This window comes from Myotis myotis, unplaced genomic scaffold (genome assembly GCF_014108235.1).
Source record: "Myotis myotis isolate mMyoMyo1 unplaced genomic scaffold, mMyoMyo1.p scaffold_m19_p_9, whole genome shotgun sequence".
NCBI lineage: Eukaryota > Metazoa > Chordata > Mammalia > Chiroptera > Vespertilionidae > Myotis > Myotis myotis.
In genome coordinates, this window is record NW_023416401.1 from 78,783,143 (window position 1) to 78,793,137 (window position 9,995).

The following is a 9,995-nucleotide window of genomic DNA, read 5'->3' on the forward strand; positions in this document are numbered from 1 at the left end:
TTGATGTATCAAACTGGCAAAAATACATCAAAGAGGATGGCACTAATTCTAGGCCCAGATGCAAGCAGATAAGGATTATGTTACACAAGTACTTACCCCAAGTGAGAGAACAGGAACGCATCCCATTGAAAGACCTACTAGTGTTCAGCAGCCAAGATTTCAAGTCTAACTGCCTTGGGTAGTGGTTTTATATGTTTACCTCAAATCATCCGGAAATCTCTGGCTCCTTAAGGTAGCTCCCTTAACATTTTATCCCTCCCCCACTGAGGTCTTCCATGTCCTCGGGCCAGTCCAGCCATTGACACAGAGACTGATATTTGATGACAGATGGCTCTGTGAGCTTCCGGGAAGGCCATATTTCACTTCGCAATGCCAGCAACAACCGAATTCCTCTAGAGTCTTATTTATTTTGCTATTATTGTGCACAAACTCATTAGATGTAAGACATTCTGCCAGTCAACTTGATCCTGCTCTTCCCCAGCTGTCACACTGGCAGCTCAAAGATGATGACAGATGATACTGATGGGCAATACAATTGCCATCTCCGCATTCCCAAATTTAATGCTGGATGCTCCTTGACCAAGAGAATGTGCTAGAGAAAAGAGCAAGGGGGCACTGTGTAGCACCCTACAGTGTAATCGCCATGGTAGTTTGCCGAGGGCATTCATAAGGCCCCCTTGGCCAGGTCTTCCCAGCACTTGCAAGCATACCTCTGGCAACTGTATGAATTAACTGAAATCAAACTATATCCTATGTCCCGGTGCCATTCGAATGCTATCAGTCCTGCCTCCTGGTCCGAATTCTTGGCAAGGACTAGTTCTCTCTCCCTCTCCAGGTAGGCCTGCATCCGTCTCAATGCTCAAACCTTTCTCATGGGCATTTTTGCATAATATAAGAAGTAACCATTATTCAAGCACTCGTTTAACAAGAGCGTTCATTCTGGAGAGCTTGGTATGCCCTAGATATGATGCCAGGCCAAATAAACGAAGAGATGAATTTGGTGTGTATCCCTGTAAATTGTTTAGGTAATGTTTTAGCTACTGTGACAAATTGGCCCCCAAATACAGTAGCTTTTAATATATGAAAGTTTATTTCTTTCTCATCAGCAACCCCAAGGTTGGCAGGTGCCTTTGCTCTTGCACACTAAAAAATCCAGGTCCTTCCCATTTTGCTCCTCCTCCATCCCCAGGGCATCATCCTGGTCTGCACGGCCAACCTGGGTAGTAGGCACTAGAGGAGGGAAAGAGCGGAAGTCCTAGGAAAGGGATTTCCTTTGAAGAAGTGGCATGGGAATTTCTCACATCCACTGGTGAGTACTTAGTTATGGAACCTAGTCAGACCATTAACAACATTTTTATTTTTTGCATGAAGAAAAACAATACACACAGGCATGCGCACAGTTATAATTCCTGGTTTGCACATTATCTGGTCCTGAAGCCAAACAAGTTCACAAGTTTCTTATTGATGCTGCATGGAAGGTTCTTGAAGGTGCTTGGTGAGCTTATATTGCCTTTACATCATGTGGACAGTTGTTATTTTAATTTCATAAATGCAAAATGTTTACAGGAACTTCCAAAGGTTATTCATGATGTTAATCCTTTAAGGTGGAGTCCTTTTCCTCTGAGTCCTCTGCCTGGAAGGAAGGGGCCATGGCCCTTGGTTTAGATGGTTCCTCCCCTCCACCCTTTACCCCTGGAAACCTTCAGAAACAGAATCCTGCAGGAGCCCCACGGACCATCACTAGGACCTTGGAAGTCACAGGTAAACGTTTCCCAAAGAAACTGCTCTGGGAGAACTGGGACAGGATTTACACAGAGAAAAGAAGGAGGAAGGACAGATTGCAGTCTTGATCTTCTGTGTGCTCTCAGGGGAAGAACCATTGATTCAAAACAGAAGGTCAATCTGGTCCCTGCTAAGCAAACTGGAGATCCTTGAAGAGCCTCTCCGTCCATTAGAACTCTCAAGCCCTGCTCTGGAATGAGCAGGAAGAAATTTGGCCTGAGCTCATCTTTAAATACAGAGCATTTGGATCTCCATGCTGCCTGTGCTGCCTGATCAGAAAAGCATTCCTCACAGCTCCTAGCTTTACAATTTCCTGAAGAAGCCCAAGTTTGAAGTCACTCTTAGCCCCTCTTCTAAGAAATTGGGAGGTGACATTGGCCCATATGAGTTCAGAATGTGACAGTGTTACTTGAGTGGGACCTGACCCTGAGGGGATCGTCCTAGGACTGGCCAGTAGTGTGTTCCTGACTTTGTGCAGGAAAGATTTCACAACACAAGTCCAGGTGATTTTTAGAGGATCCTTATTAAAGCTGGGGACAGTGAAACAAGGGAGGGCCTAGGACAGAAGAAGCAACAGGAGAGGGACCAGGTGGGGAAATGAGCCTAGGCTGGGCTGCTTTGGCTCACTAACGAAGAAGTCAGAGAAAAGGGGGCTTTGGGGACAGCACGGCTCAGCACTCTCTGCTGCTTCTGTAACTGGACAACCAAGGGGGCAGGGCTGCCTGTCATTACTTGAGTCATTTAAGCAGAGACAGGGTTGAGTCATATATGAGCATTATTCCAATACTGCCAGCAGTATGGGAGAGCAGCAGGTCATCCACAAAAACCTGCTCTCTCTCTCCCCATAAGCCAGCTACTTGTATTGGGTAGAGGGGCAAAGATTACATGGGAAGGTAAGAATCACAGTCATGGAAGAGTAGGCATGGAATAATGGTTACCGGTTACAAGCAATGCAGGCTGAGCTGGGGGGAGAGGGTCCACAGAGGGCTGGTGCCTCCAGGTACCTCCAGACCAGCTTACAGGCAATAGGGGTTGGAGATTGCAAAGGGTGGGTGCCTCCAGGATTAGATTGTTTCAGCCACGAGGTTGTAAATCTTTCCATAATGACAGGCAGTTCTCAGGAAAGGAGCATGGATTGCATTCCAATGGTAGCTCCCATGTCCCAGGGTGTACAAATCCCAGCCAGGTTAGAATGTGCTTTCTCTAATCAGAACAAAACAATCATGGTTAACAGAGCATGTTTAATATTTCTTATAATTATAGTGAGTCCCCAATATTCTATTTCTGACCTAATACTTCCAGCTCTGTTTCTCTGGCCGTGGTATTCCTGCTCCAGCCTTTGGCTGCCTAGTCCCTCAATCCCAGACCCACTAAACTTAACTCTGGTTTGTAGTTTTTTTAAAGGATAAGGAAGAAGAGAGACCCCCTGGAGACCTCACCAGCCACTTGTGAGCCTAGCAATGCCCCAAAGAGTGAGTAATGTCTAGTTTTATGGGGCTAGAGCCCTTGTTTCTCAGGACACCTGAAGCAGTGTCTGCCTGTATCTTCCTATATAATTTATAATTTTTTTAGTTTAACGTACAAAAATATAATACCTTATATATAGTCAAATCAGTAGCTTTTTTAAAAAAAAATGTCCACTCTTCTATTTGTTCTGATACTAAAACATTTTCTCTCCTTATTACCTATTGATGTGTAAAAACCCACTTCAATTCTTAATTGCTTGAAAAGACGATTTTTTTTATTATTTCTCACAGTTCGGTGGGTTTACTCTACTTAGCTTGGTGGTTCTTGCTTGGGGTCTTGCATGTGATAACCTCAATACTGAAGGTGGAGTCACTTGTATGCTTAACGGAGCTGGATATCTAAGGATCGCTTCTTAACTCTCCTGTCTGGCACCCAGACTGAGAGGGCTGGCACAGGCTGGATGTATTTTATTTTTTTAAAGAAATAAAGGGTTATTTATCATTTGAAAGAAACACATAAAAAACATCAGAACACAGAATGAGTGAAAGAAAAAGGATGGGATATATATCTAGCAGTTATCAAAAGAAAGTTAGATATAAACATAACCAATGGACACAGACACTAGGGGTGTGAGGGTATGTGCCAGGGAGTGAATTGGCTGGAGGGAGGTCAGTAGGGGGAAAAGGAGACATATGTAATACTATATGTATTACTTTAAATAACAATAAATAAAAATTAAAAATAAAGTTAGTATATCTACATTATTGTTATACAAATTAGATTTTTATGACAAAAAAAGCATTTCTCAAAATAAAGTCACTTCGTCTATAATAATAAAAGCATAATATGCTAATTAGACTGGACAGCCAAACGACCTTCCAGACGTCCTTCCAGATGACCTTCTGGAAGAAGCCACAGTGGCAGGGCTGAAGCAGAGGTGGTTAGGGGCCATTAGGCAGGCAGGCAAGCAATTAGAGGTGATCAGGCAGGCAGGCAGAGTGGTTAGGGGCGATCAGGCGGGCAGGCAGGTGAGTGGTTAGGAGCCAGCGGTCCCGGATTGCAAGAGGGATGTCCCACTGCTGGTTTAGGCCTGATCCTGCAGGGACATCCTCTGAGGAGTCCTGGATTGTAAGAGGGTGCAGGCCAGGATGAGGGGCCTCCCCTCTATCCCCTGCATGAATTTTGTGCACCAGGCCTCTAGTACAGATATAATATTGTAACATTTCCAAATCTGAACACCCCTAACAACATAGCTTCAAAACATGTAAAGGAAAAAATATTGACAAAACTATAAAAAGAAATAAAAAAATTCACCCACTAGAGCAGTGATGGCGAACCTTTTGAGCTTGGCGTGTCAGCATTTTGAAAAACCCTAACTTAACTCTGGTGCTGTCACATATAGAAATTCTTTTATATTTGCAACCATAATAAAACAAAGATTTATATTTTTGATATTTATTTTATATACTCACATGCCATTTAACAAAGAAAAATCAACCAAAAAAATGAGTTCCCGTGTCACCTCTGACACGCGTGTCATAGGTTCGCCATCACTGCGCTAGTGTGTAATTTTAGCATGCTATTTTCAGTAATGAATAGATTTAAAAAAATCAAAAAATAAGGGGAGATATAAAAGATTTGAACAGAATACTACACACCTTTGATGCAGGCAACATCAGTAAACATGAATTAGATACTCAGACACAGAGCAAGTTTCAACAAATATCAAATGATTAGTATTATCAGTAGGCTTCATAGTTGCATTCAAGGAGTGCATCAGCCACACTGGACACAGTTGTTCACTCCCTTTTTTTTTTATTGATTTCAGAGAGGAAGGGAGAGGGAGAGAGAGATAGAAACATCAATGATGAGTGAGAATGATCGATCAGCTGCTTCCTGCACACCCCCTATGGGGGATCGAGCCTGCTACCCAGGCATGTGCCCTTGACCAGAATTGAATCTGGGACAACTTCAGTCCACAGGCTGATGCTCTATCCACTGAGCCAAACCAGCTAGAGCTTCACTCCCTTTTTAAAACATGTTCTCTTGGCCTCCTGGACACAGTCTCTTAATTTCCCTCCTATTTCATTGGCAGCTCCTTTTCATTCTCCTTTGAGGTTTCTCCTTATCTTTTTTACCCCTAAATGTTGAAGTAAGAATCTCTTCTCTTTTTTAAAAAAGTATGTTTTTATTGATTTCAGAGAGGAAGGGAGAGAGACATAGAAACATCAATGATGAGAGAGGCTCACCGATGGGCTGCTTCCTGCCCCCAACTGGGGAACTAGTCCACAACCCAGGCCAGAATTGAACCCGAGACCCTTTAGTCCCCAGGCTGATGCTATATCCACTGAGTCAAACCGGCCAAGGCAAGAATCTCTTCTCTTGCTAGCTCAAAGTAATTGCATCCACATTCATGACTTTAAATACCACTCCTACGTCATTCACTCCAGCCCAAGTAAGTCTTCCCCTGGATTTCAGACTCACAGGTCCACCTGCCTACTTTGCCTGGAAGTCTAATGGTATATCACACTAAGCATGTCCAGATCAGAATCCTTGATTTCTCTCCCAAACCTGCTCTTCTGTCATTCTTCTCATCTCAGTCAATGACAACTCGATTCTTCCAAGAGTTAAACCCTAAATCCTTGGTGTCATTTCTGTTTCTTTTCTCTCTTATTCCACAATAACAAATCCTGTCATCTCTCTTCTCATTGCTCTACTCCTGTTGTAGACAATGAAAAGCTAGGAAAATTTCGGGTAGGAGGACATAGGGAAACTGAGGCAGGAAAATTAAACAAAGCCAAAAAGTTTTGCAGGCCACTTGTAGCAGGACATTATCTTGAGAACAAAGGGTTAAAATCTCTCCTTCTCACAAAAGAATGCCAAAAAGAGGGGGGAGGAGGAGGAATCTTAATGCAATTAGAGAATACATAGCTAAATCACCCCAAAACCAACTAACAGAGAGCAGAGAGGAGGAAGGAGGCAGAGGGAAGGTTTTATCTCATCCCATTGTTTAAACAGAGAAGCCAGCAGTCTAGGGATTTAATTGCCAGGTGCTTCTCATAAATTCAGGGCAAGCCATAACAAAGGAAAGCAAAATCTTCCCAGTTAATCTGTAACAAGGTATCTAACACAGGAACTTTATTTTATTTTTATCTTTATGGTTGGGAGTATTACATACGTCCCCCTTGTTTCCCTCATTGTCCCCCTCCACCCAGTTTCCACCCTGCCCCAGGCCTTCACCACCCAATTGTCTGTGTCCATGAAACAAACAAACAAACAAAGAAAAACTAGACAGGAGGGTATATGAGGCAGAATCCCTCCCACTCTCCTGGTTCTTCAGATTAGCTGAGAGCCCATCGGCACTTCCTAAGCCAGATGTATAGATTTGCTTGCCTTGCTTCTTTAATAAATGTGCATGCTTTAAGTTTTTAATAAATTGGCTTTATCACAACACAATCATCTGGAGCCACTCATTTAAATTCATTTATATGACAAGAACTGGGGTGGGGACATCCTCTCCCCTGACTCAGGGGGCTGTCTGATAGCACCTCTCTGAGGTCTGTGAGAGGCGCCTGTCACACTCCTCCTACTCTGAGCCAAGCCACCAATACCTGCCACTCACACTAATGGTCTCCTAACAAGTTGTTTCATTTATTTATTTCCAAAGATTGAACAATCCCAAAATGAGTGGCTTAAAGCAATAACAGCTCATTCATTATTTTTCATGATTCTGTGGGTTGACCAGGTGGTTCTACAGCTTTATGTGAAGCCAGCTGGAGTGCTCGGATGGCTAGAAAGACTAAGACGATCTACTTCTCAGGGCTGGCAGCTGGTGATGGCTGACCAGTTGGGAGCTCAGCTGGAGACGAGGCCTCGGGTGCTGGTTTCCCTTCACATGGGTCTTACGTCACCGCATAACTGCTCAGCTTTCTCACAGCATTTCTAAGAAGGAACTGCACTGAACGAGAAACTGCAGATTTCTTCAAGGACAGCCTTGAAGTTACACTGAATTACTTCTGTGCATTCTTTTAGTCAAAGCAGGGACAGGACCTGCCCAGATTCAAGTAATGGGAAACAAACCCACCTCACCATGGAACAAATGAAAAAGAATCTGTGGTAGTCTTTAACCCACCACTCAGTTGACCCCGCTTCCACCTTTGCCACCCCATAATTCTCTAAATAACTTCCAGATTCCTTTTAAACATAAGTCATACCATGCCACTCCCATGCTAAAAGCTCCTGATAGCTTCTCCTTTCATTCAAAATAAAACCTAAATTCCTCACCCTAGTCATCAAGACTCTACCTAACCTGATCTTGCTTCGACTCCCAGCTCCTCTCTCCTGTTCCCTCCGTGCAGACCACATTAGCCTCTTTGTTGTTCCTCAGACTCACCGGTCATATTCCTCTTTGGAGGCCTTTGCATTGGTTGCTCCCTCTGCCTAGATGTTATGGGTCTTTGCATGGATCATTCATTCCCTTACTTCCCCTAGGTGTCTAATCAAAACTCATTTCAAACTAAGGGCCTGACCTTTATAGAATAGGCAAAATCAAGCTATGACAGTAAAACTTAGAAAAAGGTGCCTCTGGGTAGAGGGAGGAATTAATTGGAGCACAAGGGAACCTTCAGAGGTGATGAAAATACTCTGTATTTTATTTTGGATGGTGATTATGTTGTAGTGTACCCCGTGAATTACACAAGGACGCCTCAAGAAGTCGAATTAAGGAGCCACATTTATTTCGAAGTCGGTACTACAAGGGGGCAATGCTCTCCAAATCTCATAGTGCCCCCTTGGCCAAAACATCAGATTTATATAGGCAAATATCACAAAGGTATTGACTACATCTCGAGGTTTGGAATGAGGAACCTGGTTTGGAAAAAAGCATTTTCTTACAGAAGCTTAGATTGAGCAAGTTAGTTATTTACAAAGATTAATTATAGTTTCAGGTCTTGGGAACCACTGAGTCAATGGAAACACATTATCTGGAGCCACTGAGGCAATTTAAAGTAATTGTGCAGTCCTGGTCTCCAGGTGCAGAGGAATGTGTTTGGAAAGACCAGTAAGATCACAATCAATGGGGTATTCAAATCACAACCAATGGAGTATCCAATCAAATGGGATAACTTATATAAGTTCAGAAAATCAAAATAACGTTTCTATTATTTTAGCAAGCAAATAATTACAGAAGCCAAATCAGCAGGGTTAAAATATTAAACATTACCCAAGCATGGTTGCTACCATGCTTCATTACATGGGTGTTGTTTCTGTTATCTATTGCAGCCTAACAAGTTGCTTCCAAACTCAGTTGATCAAAACAACTATTTATTATCTCAGAGTTTCTGTGGAACAGGGATTTGGATAAGGCACAGTAGAGACAATATGTTCTGCGATGCCTGGGACCTCAGCTAGAAGCCTTGAAGGCTAGGGGCTAAGATTATCCAAAGGCTCATTCACTCATAGTGGTTCACGTTGTTGTTGAGTGGGACCTCACCTGGTGCTGTAGGCCAGACACCTACCCCCGGCCTCTGTGTGTGTCCTGGGCTTCCTCACTGCATTGTGGAGGGGGAGAAAGAGAGATGGAAGCTGTCTTGCCTTTTCTAACCTCGCCTCAGAAATCATACCATATCCCTCTGCCATATTCTGTGCCTTGGAATTAAGTCACAAAGGCCAGTCCTAATTCAAAGGAAGGGGATCATAAGAGTGCCACAACATTTTCAGACATGTTTGCACTCCTACAGGTCTGTACAGCTGTCAGAGCCCAACCGGACATTTAGGAACTGTTCATTTTGAGCAAAATAGGGCCAGAGATATAGAAGCAGGGAACAGACTGTCGTGGGAAGAGATTAACCAAATAACTTGTATGCATATAAGCATAATCCATGGACACAGACAATGGTGTGGTGAAGGTTTGGGGCAGGGAGGGAGAGGCAGGTGCAGGAGAAGGAGTCAGTGGGGAAAACGGGACATCTGTAATACTTTTCAACAATAAAGGTTAAAGAAAAAGAACTGTTCATCGTATGGTATGCTGTGATATTCTAATTTATAATAAGAAATACATATTTGGAGGCCATCCCAGTTTCTGGCTCAGAGCTCTTCAAACTCTTGGAATTGCCGGAGGAGAGCAACAGGTATCTTTTGTTATGTTAATGAGGATGGGGAAGCAATTTGATTAGATCAGTGGTTCTCAACTTTGGCTGCACATTAGAATCACCTGGGAATCTTTTTAAAATCCTGATTTCTGGGCCTCATCTTCCGGAAATTCTGTTTCTTTGTTACAAATGTTGTGGCCCCGCCCCATAACAAAGAAACAGAATTTCCGGAGGATGAGGCCCAGAAATCAGGATTTTAAAAAGATTCCCAGGTGATTCTAATGTGCAGCCAAGGTTGAGAACCACTGGATTAGAGGGATGGAAATTTCAGTCCCACCCTTAATTTCTGGGGAGGAGAGAAGGGGCTGGAAATGGAGTTAATGACTGATCATGCCTACTAGGTGAAGCCTGAAAAACCCAAAAGTACAGAGCGCAGAGAGCTTCTGGGTTAGCGAATATGCGGAGATTTGAGGAGAGTGGCTGCTCAAAGAACATGGATGCATACCTTGCCCTAAGCATCTCTTCCATCTGGCTGTTTCTGAATTGTGTCCTTTTGTAAAAAACTGGTAACCTAGTAAGTAAAATTTTTCTCTGAGTTCTGTGAACCTCCCCAGCAAATTAATTGACCCCAAGGAGCAGGTCATAGAAGCCTCCAGT